The following is a 15223-nucleotide window of genomic DNA, read 5'->3' as shown; positions in this document are numbered from 1 at the left end:
ACAGGAAGTTTTGATTCCCGCACAGGAAGTTGCATTTCCCCCACAGGAAGAGAGATCGACAACAGGAAAGGGCATTTCCCCCACAGAAAAATGGGACGCTATCACAGGAAAAGATATCCGCTCAAGGTTAAGTGCATTTTCCCCACAGGAAGCAGGGTCCCTAAAACAAAAGGTACACTCACCCACAAGAATATGGGTTCCTACATTACAAGGGTCATTTCCACCACAGGAAGGAGGGTTCACAGTCGGAAAATTTTGTTTCTACAAGAAGATGGCTTTCCATCAGTGGAAATAGTTCTGCACTCAGGATCCTGCATGTCCTGTAAAGAATGAAGTGTGTACACACCAGAAGTGATATTACCTCCAGAGGAAGAATAGTTCCCCCAGTGGAAGTATTTTTCCCCCACATGAGGAAATGTTCTTCACAGCATAATAAGTCCGCATTTTTGGAAAGTGCATTTCCTACATAGCAGGAAGCATGTCTCAAAGGAAGGTAGTTTCCCCGCAGGAAGAGGTGCTCTCAAAACGGAAAGGATGCTCGCACAAATAGGGGCCATTTCTTCACAGGAAGAGAGATCTGCACAAAGGAAATTGTATTTCCCCTTAAGGAGGAAGGGTTCCTACAATGGAAGGATAACTCCCCAGTAGGAAAATCAGTTCTCATTTCGGATGGGACATTTCCCAACAGGAAGGAGGGTTCACAATTCAGAAGTTTGGTTTCCACACGGGATGTTGCGTTTCCATTACAGGTCGAAAGCTCTGCACACAGGAAAGTGCATTTCCCCCACAGTACGTTGGCTTCCCAAAGCAGAAGGAAAATTTCAACCAAAGGACAAAAGCTTCCCCACCGTAAGTTTGGTATCCCCACAGGAAGATGGATTCCAACACAGGAAAATCGGTTTGGATAATGAAAAGTGCATTTCACACACGGGAAAAAGGGTTTCCTTGGAACAAGTGAATTTCCCCCACAGGAATAGTTCTTCTCCCACAGGAAGTTTCATTTCCACCACACCAATATGCACCTCCCTCACATGAAAATAGTTTCACACAAAAGAGAATGCAGTTCCCACACTAGAAATAGGATTCTCACAAAGAATTTGCAATACCCTCAAAGGAAGGTGGGATTCGCTCAAAGGAAGATACATATGCAAACAGGAAAGTGCATGTCCCACAAAGGGTGAAGTGTTCAGACACAGAAAAGGACATTTCCCCCAGAGGAAGAATGGATCCCTCAGAGGAAGTATTGTTTCCCCAAGTGAAGGAGCCATTCATTCAGAGCATAATCGGTAAGCATACTGGATATTGCAGTTCCCCTACAGGAAGAAGGTTTCCTCACATGGTGTTCGTTTCCCCCACAGGAATAGGTGTTCTCTAACAGGAAGTTTCCATTCCCCCACAGGAAGGTGCGAGTCCCTCACTGCAAGATAGGTCCACAAACAGGAAAGTGCATTTCCCACACTGGAAGTTGAGACGCCCTCACAGGAAGAGTCATCCACACACAGTAAAGTGCATTTCCCCCACATGAAGAACGTTTCCTCAAAGGAAGTTTGTTTCCCCTATAGGTAGAGGCGTTCTCCAACAGGAAGTTATGATTCCCCCACAGCAAGGTGCGATTCCCTCACAGGAGGACAGGTCCACAACAGGAAAGTGCATTTCCCCCACAGAAAAATGGGACGCTTTCACAGGAAAAGAGATCCGCACACAGGAACATGCATTTCAGCAACAGAAAGTAGGGTTCCTTAAACAATTGGGACACTCTCTCATATAATATGTTTTCCTACAGCCAGCGGACATTTCCCCGACAGGAAGGAGTGTTCACCATGGGAAAGGGATAGAGATGGAAACATCAATATTTCCCGGGAGCCGGTCCATCCTGCTGTTTCAAGTGATCTGGCATATATGATATACTGTTCTTAATATGTTTGCTCACCTTCTTGGCCCTATGTGCTTTAACCAAGGTCACCTCTTTGAGAAAGGTGGTTTCCCCAGGTAGGTTTTTTCCCCTGAAGTTAGGGAGGGAATTAACCCCCTTAACTAAGTGCCATGTGGGTAATTATTCACATTAACTACGAACAATCATGCTTAAGCTACATAATATTTACTCCCTGGAATGGAGATAAGAAACGCCCTAACCTTTGGAATAGAGATTGATAGGATGGGAATCAACTGGTATAAATACAGATGTAACAAGACAGCAAGAGACAGAACTTAGAAGACAGAACCAAAAGACACAGAACCTAGACACAGAACCTACACAGAACCTACGGACAGAAGAAATTAGCTGGAGAGAACATGTCAAATGATCCTGGACAGAAACTGGCCAAAGAACCTAGAGACAGAACCTAGTGAGAGAACATGGCAAAAGATCCTGGACAGAAACTGGCCACAGAACCTAGATACAGAACCTACACAGAACCTAGACACAGAACCTACACAGAACCTAGAGACAGAAGAACTTCGCTGGAGAGAATATGGCAAAAGATCCTGGACTGAACCTGAGTACAGAAATTGGCAAGGAATACTCGCACCTTCCTATTTCTAGTCACCTGACTACAACCTGGTGACTGAACCTGGCTGGAGAACCTAGCAAGAGAACATGAACACAGAACCTGGCTGGATATCCTAACCAAAACTTCTCTGGAGATCCTGAACAGAACTTGGCTGGAGATCCTGGCTAGAGATCCTGGCTAGGCTGCTGATCAACTGAACGCTGTCTCTGTGTCATTCCTTCTTCGCTGACTCCGTCCACAACTTTGGGGACCCCTGGACCTGCTGGGGTTGGACCCCAGCATCTGGTGCCAGAACCGGGACCTCTAGGTAAGCCCCACTCTCGGGATGGATAGGACTCTACCGTAGGAAGAGGGTGGATAGTCTTCGCCGACTCCATCCACACCTTTGGGAAACCCTGGAACAGGATTCCCCTAGGTAAGACCCCCCCCAATGAGAACCCCCACATTCAGGACTCATAAGACTCCACCAGGGTACTGCAGACCCCCCTATAGAGGATAAGTAGGGTAAGAAGGTGGATAGTACAGAACTTAGATTGAGAAGATGTGCCATACTGAGTCCAAAGAAAGAAGACTCTGTATTGATTCTAAGATTGAGAAGATGTGCCATACTGAGACCAAAGAAAGAAGACTCTGTATTGATCTTTAGATTGAGAAGATGTGCCATACTGAGTCCAAAGAAAGAAGACTCTGTATTGATCTTTAGATTAGGAAGATGTGCCATACTGAGTCTAAAGAAATAAGGCTCTGTATTGATCTTTGAACACATATGCTTGCTAGCAGAGGAATTAAGGTTACACCCAGTCAGACAGAACGTTTTATACAAGAAGTATGTCCATGCTTTTCTGAGGATGGAAAGGTAAATGGAAAGGCATGGGAGGAGGTAGGCCCAAGGAGCCTTATCCTTAACCCCACTGCAGTCTTTCCACCGCAGGAAAGTGCAGGATTGGCTAGCTCTCCCTGGGGTGATAGATCAGGAATAAGGTAATAGCGGAAAGCGCCGATCCTACTCTTAAAATGGATACAAGAGAGCATTTTGGGGTTTTTCTTTTTAATGCCTGCTTTTAAAAAATAAAAAAGGGGGAATATGCCTGAAGACGGTCCATCCTTGCTGTTTCAAGGGACCTGGCATATATGGCATACTGTTCTTAATATGTTTGCTCACCTTTTTGGCACTATGTGCTTTAACCAAGGTCACCTCTTTGAGAAAGGTTGTTTCCCCAGGGAGGGAATTTCCCCTGAAGTTAGGGAGGGAATAAACCCCCTTAAGTAAGTGCCAGGTGGGTAATTAGTCACTTTAACTACGAACAATCATGCTTAAGCTACATAATCTTTACTCCCTGGAATGGAGATAAGAAACGCCCTAACCTTTGTAATAGAGATTGATAGGATTGGAATCAACTTGTATAAATACAGATGTAACAAGACAACAAGAGACATAACTTAGAAGACAGAACCAATAGACACAGAACCTACACAGAACCTAGAGACAGAAGAACTTCGCTGGAGAGAACATGGCCACAGAACGTAGAGACAGAACCTAGTGAGAGAACCTGGCTGAAGAACCTAGAAACAAATCCTGGCTACACAACCTGGATAGAACATGGCAAGAGAACCTGACTAGAACCTGGTGACTGAACCTGGCTGGAGAACCTGGACAGAACCTGGCTGGAGAACCTAGTGAGGTAACATGGCTACAGAACCTTGCTGGAGAACCCGGAGAACCTAGCAAGAGAACATGGACACAGAACCTGGCTGGATATCCTAACCAGAACATCGCTGGAGATCCTGAGCAGAAACTCTCTGGAGATCCAGACCAGAACTTGGCTGGAGATCCTGGCTAGGCTGCTGATCAACTGAACACTGTCTCCGTGTCCTTCCTTCTTCGCCGACTCTGTCGACGCTTTTGGGAACCCCTGGACCTGCTGGGGTTGGACCCCGGCAAATGATGAGAGAGAATCATGGATCAGCTGCCTCCTGTATCACCCCCTCCCCACTGGGGATCCAGCCTGCAACGAGGGCATGTGCCCTGACCGGGAATCAAACCAGGGACCCTTCAATACACAGGTTGACACTCTCCCCACTGAGGAACACTGGCCAGGGCCACAGTGGTTTTTTCTTAGAAATATGCATTTCTACTATTTCAGAAAAGAAGAAAGATCAATGATGAGTGATCATCCTAGATTGGCTGCCTTCTGCCAGAAGAAAGAGTGGCATGTGTTCTCATCTGCTCAGCAGAAGGAATAGGCCCTGGCCAGTGTTGTTCACTGGTTAGACCTTCGGATGCCCAGGGAAGGGTCGCTGGTGGGATTCCAGGTCCAGAGCACATACCTGGGATGCAGGCTTCATTGCCTGCCCCGGTCTGGGCTCCTGTGGGAGCCAAAGATCCATGTGTCTCTTGCATATTCATGTTTGCTTTTTTGTTTCTTCTCTATCCCCACCCTCCCTCCCTCCCTCTGTCTGTAAAAAACATATCCTCTGGTAAGAATTAACCAAAACATAAACAAGAAAAACGTACAAAGAAGGAAAAGATTTGGAGGCTGTGAAAAAGCAGCATACCCCTAAAGAAAGGCACCATGATGAGCGGAGCATTCGGCTCCGCTGATGTTTTTCCACGGAATGTGTCTATAAGATAAAAATAAAATGTCTGAGTGTCTCTCAGCTGGCCAGATCCTGACACAACAGGACGAGGCCATTCTAGCGTGGTCCTTGCAGGGTCTCCCAAGCCACCACGTTGGGGCGAGGCTCTGCGGCGGGGGGCGAGGCCAGGAGGAGCAGAGGAAAGCGAGGCGTGAAGGAGGCGGGGAATGGACAGAGGAGGGTCCTGCACGTGCTCCCCTCTACTGCGTTGTGTCGCTGCTCCCAGAGTCCCCCCCACTGAGAAGATGGGAGCAGACTCACCCGGTGTCAGTGACCGAGGGACATACAGGCTGAGGGACACACAGACTGAGGGACACATAGACCGAGGGACACAGAGACCGAGGGACACACAGATAATCGAGGCCGCAGTGGCCTGGAGAGGTGACATCCGGGAACCTGTGACCGCTGTGTTGGTTCCTTTTATCCTCCCAGATGTACCTTCTCAGAGGTTTTTGACTCCAGAACCCTGGATTCCAGTTCCACAGACAGCACCTACTTCATGGTGACTCTGCCCAAGACCCAAGACCTCTCTGGACAACCATTCACACATCAGTTGTTTGGAAAGTGATCTCAAACTTATTCTATATAGTTATTGCATGTATGAAAAATAAATCAGAGCCAAGCAGTCATCTGTTTGATGTATTATACATTTGTATCATACATACATTTTAGTTTAGAAAATGACATTTCTCATTCAAAGTTGCCTTCCTAAGTGTAATTAAGTGAGCATGTTAAAAACTTTGTAAGAGTGAATGTTTTACTTGGCAAATGTTTAGAAACTTGGTAAGTATTACTGTGTATCGCTGCCCAAGGAACTGTTGGGGGTCATGTGTTGTCACCAAAGCAGAATGTTTGCTCAATGACTGGTCCCCTTGTTGAGACAACCTTCATGGTTTTCCCTTCATTCTGTTATGAACCTATAGGCAGAAGGTAGAATTAGGCTTGTACTGATGCCACAGCTCCCACCTGCTGTGATGATGGAAACAGGCCTGATGCTCCAAGCATCATGAGAACACCAGCAAGCGAGGCTCAATGACTGAGCGTTGACCTATGAACCAAGAAGTCCCCTTGATTCCTGGTAAGGGCACCCCCATCACCTGATTGTTTCTCTTTGTCTCCCTGTCCCTCTGTGTCTCAGATCAAGAACAACAGATTTAAAATAAAACTGGAAACTGTCCAATCTGCTCCTATCCTCCTCCCAAAAGGTATCAGATTTTACTGAAAACACCCACCACTTGTCTTCCTTAGTCATCGTGAGAATTCCAGTTCATGAATGTTCAGAGCATCTCAGTTTCAAACGTGCGTGCACATCTACACCCAAACAGCGGAGCATCGCATCCTGGAGAATTTTCCATTTCCTTCCAAAGGAAGTGAGATGTCTCACACTGGAAATGGAAACAAATGGTAGGAAAAGCTGGGCATGGAGATCAAGGCTAATCATTGCAACCTGGGAATGATGTACTCAACAAATCACAGCATGAATAGTCAAACCAGAACCTTCCTGTATGTGGAGGTTTGGGCACGGGGACACCAACATTTTTAATGTGAATGAGGACTTGATTGTGCAAAGCTTTCCTTCACCCCCTGAGAGATACTCAGCAGAGGTGCTGAGCCACTTGGAAATGTGTGCTGTTTCAATGCGATGCTGGGGGTGGGGGTTTGCCCCTCCTGGCCTGAGCAAGAGAGCCCACCTTCCAATGTGCACAGGACCCATGCTTGGGTGTCAACAGCTCCATGACTGTGGGCTGGCTCCTCCCCAGTCCGCTGAGACCCACAGAAAACAATCTCCCAACTGGCAGATTTCTCCTGGTCCTGAGGTGTTTCGGGATTGGGTTAATGAGGGAAAACACAAGTATGAAGGTGTGGCTCAAAGGTTGCTTCTGAGAGTTTCAGGTCACCCACCCAAGCCCTCAGTCATTGTAGGGAATGAGGTATCAATTCTTCACATAGAAATGCCATCATTTTTTAAAATATATTTTTTATTGATTTCAGATAGAAAGGGAGAGGAAGCGGGGGGAGATGAGAGAGAGAGAGAGAGAGAGAGAGAGAGAGAGAGAGAGAGAGAGAGAGAGAAACATCCATGATGACAGAGAATCATGGATCCGCTCCCTCTTGCAAGCCCTACACTGGGCATCAAGCCCACAACCCGAGCATGTTCCCTGACCAGGAATTGAACCCTGACCTCCTGGTTCATAGGTCGATGATCAAGCACTGAGCCACACCAGCCGGGCAGGAGAGGGAAGGTCATGGTCCCAGTTCGTGGGTTTGGTGACCCCTTCAGGAGCTCTCCTCCAGGAACAGGTGCTGTGCTAGGTCCCTCAGGCTGAGGGGTAACGGGCCCTCACCGCGTGTGCCTGCTCCCTGCATTGATGTCCGTCTGCTCTGTTGTAAGAAAAGAGGGGCCTCTGGTTGCTGTGGCCCCGTCGCCTCCCCAAGCAGAGGCTACCTGTTCCCTGGAGCCTCGCTGGACTCCCACCCATGGGCCCATGAGCATCAGTGCCCCAGGCCTCGCTGGACATTACCTGTGAACCAGTGGCCAGGAATGACCGACACGGCCTGCCTGCTCTGCTCACGCGGGTCCATGCCCCATCAGACTCCCCATAAGAAACGTGCAGTGAAGGATTTCAGACGGGTCAGGGGAGGGTTAGACACGCGGACCCAGGTACAAGGCCAGCACCAGGAGCTGCTGCGAGGAGGGCTTCGCACACACTGTGAGGTGAGGTGCACCTAGCAGCTCTCAGCAGGGTGGCGAGGGCCTGTGTCCTGGTAACTCGCAGTGCCGCCTGTCCAGGCTCAGTGGGAGGGGGTGGCCACGGGGAGGAGCATGCCTGACCCCACGCCTCCTGCTCAGGCAGCCGAGTCCACGCAGAACAGTGGGGCTGCGCGAGCTCTAAACTGGCTCCCGGGCCCCACGCCCTCTGCCTCCCTTGTCCACCTCAAGGCCGGGCAGACGCTGTTCACCGAGAGACGCACGTTTTAGCCACCTGAGCCAGAGGCGCCGGTGCTGACCCCACTCTGAATGACACTCCAAAGCCTGGGTCACCCTCCCGCTTTATAGCTTGGAAAGGGGCACAGAGACTTTGGGGGTCTTGCCTTAGGACACACAGTTGTGAGGGCAGAGCTGAGACTCAAACCCTTGTGGGCAGACCTGGCGCCCTCATGCTGTGCCCCAGGTGAGATGCCGATGCTACTGAGGCAGCAAGAAGGGTGAGGGCGACCAGTGCCCAGACTGAGGCAGCACAGGTGTGTTCACAGGCACACGGACACTCACACACACACATGCACACACACACACCCACCTGTACACACCCTCTCTGGCTTTCACCTCTGAGGCTACAGAGGTCTGAGGAATCAGGGGCGGAGCCAGGAGAAGCCAAGGGGTTGTTGGGGTCCTATTCATGTTCCTGGTGAGTCTGTCTCAATCCCTCTCCCTGGCAGGAACCTCACTGGACTGATGCCAGATTCCTACCTTCCCGGGTTCAGGTCTGTGGCTGAGCATTCTTTGAGGCCCTCCTGGAACTCTGCTTTCAGTGATGAGGGGAATGAGGCATGTCGGCTTCAGGTTTGTCTGGACACAAACTTTATTAAAACGAGGCCAAAAACACCATGAGGGACATTGGTGTTGACATCCCCATAGCACTTAAGGAACTGTTTGTCTATTGCCTCTCCTCTTGAAAGTGGAGGATGTTTGACCAGTTTCTTCTGTACTAAGTACACTCTTGGGGAAGCAAAGGAGCCAGCAGGCTTCCTCTGAAGCCCCGTCAGAGCTGGGAAATGAGGTATGTGGTGCCTACACTTGCCCTGTGGCTGCTGAGGTGCAATTTAGGGCTCATGATGCATCCTCCATGCAAACACCGGGCTTCTTCCCTGAGTGTGTCCTCTGGTGTCGGATGAGATTGTACTGAAGTGTAAAGCCTCGCCCACACTCCCTGCAAACATATGGCTTTTCCCCAGAGTGTGTCCTCTGGTGTTTGATGAAATTGGACTTAAGTGTAAAGCCTCGCCCACACTCCCTGCACACATATGGCTTCTCCCCTGAGTGTGTCCTCTGGTGATTGATGAGATCAGACTTCTGTGTAAAGCCTCGCCCACACTCCCTGCACACATATGGCCTCTCCCCTGTGTGTGCCCTCTGGTGTCTAATGAGATTATACTTCACTGTAAAGCCTCGCCCGCACTCCCTGCACACAAATGGCTTCTCCCCTGAGTGTGCCCTCTGGTGTCTGATGAGATGTGACTTCTGTGTAAAGCCTTGCCCACACTCCCTGCAAACATAGGGCTTCTCCCCTGAGTGTGTCCTCTGGTGTCTGATGAGAGGTGACTTATCTGTAAAGCCTCGCCCACACTCACTACACACATAGGGCTTCTCTCCTGAGTGTGTCCTCTTGTGTATGATTAGATTTGACTTATCTCTAAAGCCTCCCCCACACTCCCTGCAAACATGGGGCTTCTCCCCTGAGTGTGCCCTCTGGTGTCTGATGAGATGTGACTTCTTTGTAAAGCCTCGCCCACACTCCCTGCACACATATGGCTTCTCCCCTGAGTGTGTCCTCTGGTGTGTGTCGATATGTGACTTATCACTGAAGCCTTGCCCACACCCTCCATGCTTGATTGTTACAATTTTTGACATTCTTACTTCCACAAATAATTTGCCTGTGTTCTTTGCGTTAACATTCTGGCCTGTGCTGGGCTCTTCCTCCATTATTCTCTCAGGTTCACTGGAGCTCCCTGTTTGTCCGTTGGGAGGCTTGAAAGAGGCCCTTGAAGTTCCCCTGTGCCTGATCCTTTTAAGCAAAGGTTTGGACCTCCATTTGACCTCTTGACCTTCAACTTTGTCATTCAAGCCATGTGGACCAGTCTGTTGCTGCTGCTGTTGATTCTGACGCTCTGGGCCAGCTTCCTCCGACTGGCTGTGCTTTCCTGCAGATGCTCCTGACAGAATCTCAGAGGGGTGATTGCGTTTCACATGTTGGCTGAGGAATGTCCGACTGGAGAAGGCCACAGAGCAGGAGGGACATGGGTGGACCTCTGGCTTTGGTTCTGCTGGAGAAGAAAGTTTTGGTCAGGGCAGGTGTGGGCAAGCCTGCCTGTGCCGTACGCTCTGTCTCCTGGTAAGACCCGTCCCCGGAATCATTCTAGCTGTGTTGACAGTGCAAGCTCTGCCTCCCACAAAGTGTTCCTTCACTGTCTACTTTTCTTTTTCTTTGTCTGCACTACTCTTCTTCAGAAATCCAGAGACCCCATATCAAAAGTCTTTTCTACATCCCTGGCCAGTGTGGATCAGTGGATAGAGCCTCAGCCTGTGGACAGAAAGGTCCTGGGTTTGATTCCCATCAAGAGCATGTGCCTTTGTTGCAGGCTTCTCCCCAGCCTGGGCCCTGGTCTGGGCGTGTGCAGGAGGCAGCCAGTCAATGTGTTTCTCTCACATCGACATTTCTCTTTGTCTTTCCCTCCCTCTTCCACTCTCTCTAAAAATCAATGGAAAAATATCCTGGGATGAGGATTGAAAAGAAAAAAGGTCTTACAGATCAAGGACCATCAGAAGGCATTTCACTCCTTATATGGGTTGGACTATTGTGACCTTTCCATATACATGTATCTTCTAAGTCATGTTAAAGAGAAAAACCACAGGCCTGGCCAGGTAGCTCAGTGGTTGAGCATCACCCCATGAACCAGGACGTCACCAGTTTGATTCCTGGTCAGGGCACATGCCCAGGTTCTGTGCTCGATCCCAGCAGGAGGCAGCTGATCCATGTTGATATTTCTATCCCTCTCTTCATTTCCCTTCCTCTCTCTCTCAAATCACTAAAAATATTTAAAAATAGAGAAACCATAGGCCCCAACTAGCAATTGCTTCTCTCTCAGTTTTCCACAAATCACAAAATGGAAATATGTCCTTCCTCACACAGTATTCCTACTTGATTTCTTTCAGTGTTAGCCTACTTCAAATACACTACAAAGTCCTGTTTCAGAATATCTTTCCAACCATCCCCTAGCCAGTTTGGATCAGTAGATAGAGCGTCGCCTTGGGGACTCCAGGGTCCTGGGTTTGATTCTAGTCAAGGGCACATACCTGGGTTGCAAGCTCAATCCCCAGCCCTGGTTGGGGTGTCTGTGGGAGACAAGCTATTGATGTTTCTCTCTCTGTCTTTCCCCTTCTACTCTCTCTCAAAAAATAATCAGTGGAACAATATCCCTGGGTGAGGATTAACAACAACAACAAAAATATTTCCCCAACCTGCTTCTTAAACTCCTGACTCCCATCTCTCTCCAGCCAGTCCGCCTTCCTCTCTCACTGGGAGTTGAAATAATCTCAGAGGGGATTCCCCACTGAAGTTTATTTCCCCAAAAAATTAACAAAGCATAGTTTTAGAACATGCCACTCTGCAGCGGAAAACTGCTCAGTTGTCCCGTCTCACTCAAGAAAGTCCCCAGTATCTCAGCTTGGATCATAGGCACTGTATTTCCCGGCTGCTAGGCATCTGTCCAACCTCTGTTCTTGCCCTCTGTACTGAGACTGAGACGGGAGTAGCCCTCAGCCAGCTCAACACCCCACCTCTTTCCTTCCCTGCACCAGCCACTCCCTCTGCCTGGGACCTTGTGACACAACTGTTGTAAATGTTGTCTCCTGAGAAAGCCTTCCCTTGACCTTTGCAATCCGGCACACCCACCTTCCCCTCACACTGATCCCTAGGCACTTGTCCTGGGCCCGTTTTCTCCAAAGCGCTAACAACTGTGTGATATTAAGCACATGCATATATGTCTGCCGGGGCTTCCATCCTTCACCAACCAGCTGCTCAGGAGCAGTGATTCTGATCATCGTGTTAATTGGTATTTCCAGCTCCCAGAACCCTGTGTGGCACCGAGTAGGAATTTACATGACAAGTCACAAAATAATGAATGAATGCATGTTAACACACACATTTCATTTAGAAATATGCAGTAAATGAAGAAGAAACAGCTAAAGTGTTAAAAAAAACAACAACCCAAAAACAACCACCTTGATGAGAGAGCTGGTTAAGTACCTGAAACATTTTTTTTTTTTTTTGGCTCTGATTTTTTCAGCACTATATGATGCCGTGCATTTTGTGCATGAAGTATTTTTAAAAATGTAACACAAATTGGCCCAGGCCATTGTGGCTCAGTTGGTTGAGCATTGTCCCATTCACCCAGAGGTAGCCAGTTTGATTCCTGGTCAGGGCACATGTCAGGGTGGTGGACTTGATCCCCAGTAAGGAGAATGCAGGAGGCAGCAGATTGATATTTCTCTCCCTCTCCCTTCATCTCTGTCTCTAAAACCAATAAAAGCATATTTTTAAGAATTAGAACAAAAATAAAAATATTAAAATTATTCTTAAGAATCAAAGTCCTATGTGATGAGCCATCAATTTCTGAAGCATCTGATTTGAAGCTTTGCTGACTCTAGAGTGGATTTTACTCTACTTGAGAGTTGGAGCATGAAAACTTCTAAGAATTCTTTCTTTCCATGTTGAAGAAGAGTGGTGCCCACCTCTCCCGGCCACAAGCTCTGTCTTCCACTTGCTGCCCCACTTGATGCCCAGCTTTTGGCCATACTCTTCTCCATACCAGACCAGCAGCTCACAGCCCGTCCTCACGACCCGGCAGGTTTGGTAGAAAATCTGCCTGTGATATTGAAAGGCCACCAGGTTCTGTTCTTCCTCATCCCGGGCGCAGTTCACGTACCTGGCGTTGAGGCAGATGAAAGGAAAAAAAACCACAGGCGATGAGCTTCCACTACCTGTCATATCGTGTCCAGATCCTCACTGACGCGTAAGGCCCTCAGCACTGATGGCACCCACCCCCATGCTCCTGGGGAAACTTCTGTTCAATGTCCAAGCCTCTGTCACAAGGTCATGTGAATTCCTGTCTCTATGTCCTGCTCACAGTGCTCATCCTGCCTAATGCCATTTCCAAAGCCTCATTCCAGACTTCCCCATCAAACCCGGTGGCCTCTAGCTTCTCTAAGCTGTAAGTCAGGTTCTGTGTTACACCCCAGGACTCGGGGCTTGCTCTAGGACTCACACCATTCAACATTCAGTCCAAGTCTCCCTTCTCTTCAGAGGCCTTTGTCGAGTCTCCCCACACTTTATTGAAGGCATCATTCAGTTGCCTCCCCCAGGTTCCCACAGAAATGTCGAGGTCTCTCTTTCTTAGAAAAATAACACAGAACAATAGTAGTTTATTCATAATCTGTCTCCCCTGACACAAGAGAGCCTCTCAGGAAAGGGCCATGAGCACTATGACTCTGCAGGCTCCAACATCCAGTTCTAGTTAGAACTGAGTCTGGGATGATGTGCTGCCCTCACAGGTTTAGATTATCCTTGGTTCAAGGCTATGTGGGCACTAGGCACTTGTTGAAAAATAGGAAAATTAGAGTTAAATGTTTATGAAATAAAATGTTTCATGTCCGTCTGCAGTAAGTCCTCCCTAGGGACATGGATTGTGTGATCTGTGTAAGTAATGAATTCCTTCCTCTAAACTGGAATATAGTAAGTGTTTAACTAATGTCAGTTAGATAAATCACAGAGTAATCCAGGGTCCTCAAGGTTTTTCCCAGTGCCCAAAGTAGAGACTTCTATTTTGAGGACATATGCTATACTTTTACCTCCTTTTTTTCGTAAATGTCTCTAGATGTTAAAGATCACTGTATGGAGAAAAAGGGGAAACAGAGTACTGAGGGAGACCATTAAGGAGGCATGATGGGAAGGACAGACATGTGGTTTGTGAGGCATGAGTGTCCTCTCCGGCACCCAGAAGCCTAGTGACCTTACCTCATCCAGTTGGCCTGAGATGTATCCTTTCCATCCACATACTCATAGCAGTTTCTCCCTTTGGTGATCTGCATTTCAGGAAAAGAAGTTAAAGGCTGTGTGTGTGTGTGTGTGTGTGTGTGTGTGTGTGTGTGTGTGTGAGTTTGTGTGTATATAATAGAATAATTACTTTATTCTAGTGTCATCAAATCTCTTTCAGCCTGCATGGTGATTCAACTGCCAATGGTGATCACAGGACATTTTTCTTACTCATCATCTACACTTCTTAGTCAATTTGTCCACTAAGCAGGAGCCCCACAAGGGAGGAGTCTGTACCACTTTGCTCCCATTTACCCTCTGATCCTTAGAGAGGAGCTCCATGTTCATGCAAAGTCCGCCCAGTACACAGAGCTAACTAACCATATGGTCCCCATCCATGTCCTAGCATGTAGAAGGTGGGGCAATCCAAGCCACAGGAGGGCCGGGAAGCCAGAGGACAGGGAAGAGGTAAAGTTCTCACCAGCCAGGAGTAGCCGCTGTTGGCTGTGGCTTCATCTTCTGTGATCTGACCCTCATAAGGGCCAAAGTGCAGGCCCACCGGCAGATCACATTCCTCATTCCACACTCCAAGCCCAGCCTCAGGGATGCCTGATGGTCCGATTCTCAACCCAGGGGGCAGAGTGAGGGCTGAGCGGTTGGCATGCCCCTTGTCCACGGCACTGTCTTTTACAAACGTAGGAGGCCCGTGCACAGCACAGCTGTCAATGAAGAAGTTCTGACACTTCTCACAATCTGGAGGCAAGAGCAACAGGGATTAGTCAGGGTGCAGTGCATGTCCCTGCACTTGAAGAGTTTCAGAAAGAGCTCCCATCAGTGAGCCTCAATCCTATATTCCCGGTCACGAGAGGAAGGGAATGATTTGGGCACCCAAAGACCAGTGAAATTATTGCATCAAGGACATAACATGCTCCTTGGTTAGGGTGAGCTTACACAGGTAGTCATCGTCCTGGGGCTCGCTGATCTCTTGGTAGACATGGCCCTTTCTCTCTCGTAGGCTATACATCTTCACTTCGATCTCCTTTCTCCTGAGGTCTACATGAGAGAAGAGCTGGTGAACGAAGTGGGTCTGGAACATGAGTCCCTGACTTGTCAGAAAGCACACAATGTCTTCCCATCAAATGATCACCTGTTCTTTATAGTATCTGGTATTTTCCTCCATTAACTAAAAGACTAGTACGCAACACTGACTACCGATGGCTGATTCAATTTTAGTTTCTAGATGATCCCATTATCAGGTTCAACCTT

The 15223-nt window shown here is 48.4% G+C and overlaps 2 pseudogenes across 2 annotated transcripts in view; both read right to left on the bottom strand.

Moving 5' to 3' along the window:
• Positions 1 to 7730, bottom strand: part of LOC308512519 (histone-lysine N-methyltransferase PRDM7-like) — a 30898-nt pseudogene extending 23168 nt beyond the window's left edge. The window contains exon 1 of the transcript in view: positions 7670 to 7730. The product of the transcript in view is annotated as a histone-lysine N-methyltransferase PRDM7-like (transcript). The remainder of the gene's footprint in view (positions 1 to 7669) is intronic.
• Positions 7731 to 10109: 2379 nt separating this feature from the next.
• Positions 10110 to 15223, bottom strand: part of LOC308512518 (histone-lysine N-methyltransferase PRDM7-like) — a 30873-nt pseudogene continuing 25759 nt past the window's right edge. The window contains exons 8-12 of the transcript in view: positions 14909 to 15010; positions 14439 to 14710; positions 13940 to 14007; positions 12658 to 12851; positions 10110 to 10187 (exon numbers count right to left, since the gene is read on the bottom strand). The product of the transcript in view is annotated as a histone-lysine N-methyltransferase PRDM7-like (transcript). The remainder of the gene's footprint in view (positions 10188 to 12657; positions 12852 to 13939; positions 14008 to 14438; positions 14711 to 14908; positions 15011 to 15223) is intronic.

This window comes from Myotis nattereri, assembly GCF_964212035.1.
Source record: "Myotis nattereri genome assembly, chromosome: Y".
NCBI classification, from domain to species: Eukaryota; Metazoa; Chordata; class Mammalia; order Chiroptera; family Vespertilionidae; genus Myotis; species Myotis nattereri.
Note: the sequence above shows the minus strand (reverse complement) of the source record. Positions and strands in the feature narration are given on the sequence as shown.